The sequence below is a fragment of the Pseudophryne corroboree genome, chromosome 2, assembly GCF_028390025.1.
Source record: "Pseudophryne corroboree isolate aPseCor3 chromosome 2, aPseCor3.hap2, whole genome shotgun sequence".
Taxonomy (NCBI): Eukaryota; Metazoa; Chordata; class Amphibia; order Anura; family Myobatrachidae; genus Pseudophryne; species Pseudophryne corroboree.
Window position 1 is genome coordinate 428796158 of NC_086445.1, and position 888 is coordinate 428797045.

The window sequence follows — 888 nt, forward strand, 5'->3', positions numbered from 1 at the left end:
GCAATGCTAATTGTGAGGTGTGTATCAGACCTCAGGGTGAAAGGTTAGTTGAAAATTGTGATAATGGTAAGATATATAAGTGTGCTTAGAGATAGTATATTATATTAGTACATTTATCTATTAATTATTTATTAATAGTGACAGTGCAAAGTATATATATTCGGATTTCAATGGTGATGAGCGCAAAATTCCGTGACTTTGAGGCGTTATTTTTAAATGGTGTTGGTATTACAAACATTATAAGTTGGTATTAGGCTGGTGTCATTTGTTAAAACATTACAGTACCCAATCTTCCCAGGTAGTCCCCTTCCCTGGTACTGATCAGGCCCAAACACTGCTTAGCTTCCAAGATCGGACGAGATTGGGCGTACCAGTGTGGTTTGACTGTACGCGAAAAAAATAGACATCATAATACCGCGTTATTTCATTTGCATTAATATTTAATGTGCAGTGGATATTTCAAATTGTGAAGTGAACACGGTATAGGGAGGAGAGAAGGGATACATGAGCTCATGGAATATTTCTATGATACTGCACCTCATAGAAATGGTGCAATTTCGTATCCCTCATTGAGGCCGACTGGGTGTAGAGTCTGCAACTGGAAAATCCAATACATTTCTCGTCTCGAAAGTTTGTTCCCTAGGTCTCCTCCTCTCTCGCCCAAGCAAACATGTTCAATTGCCTTAAACGTAAGGTCCTCTGGGTTGGAGTTATGTTCACATGCGAAGTGTCGGGAAACTGCGTGGCTAACAACCTTGTTCTTGATATTCCTTATGTGCTCTTGAATCCGTATTTTGAGGGGTCTCTTCGTTTTTCCTACATACTTCATTTTGCATGGACACTCCAAGAGGTAAATCACGGATGATGTATTGCAGTTCATAAAGTCCT

The 888-nt window shown here is 39.5% G+C and overlaps 1 pseudogene; it reads right to left on the reverse strand.

Moving 5' to 3' along the window:
• Nucleotides 1–273: 273 nt before the first annotated feature.
• On the reverse strand, nt 274–392 carry LOC135052284 (5S ribosomal RNA; annotated as a pseudogene).
• Between the last annotated feature and the right edge of the window lie 496 nt (nt 393–888).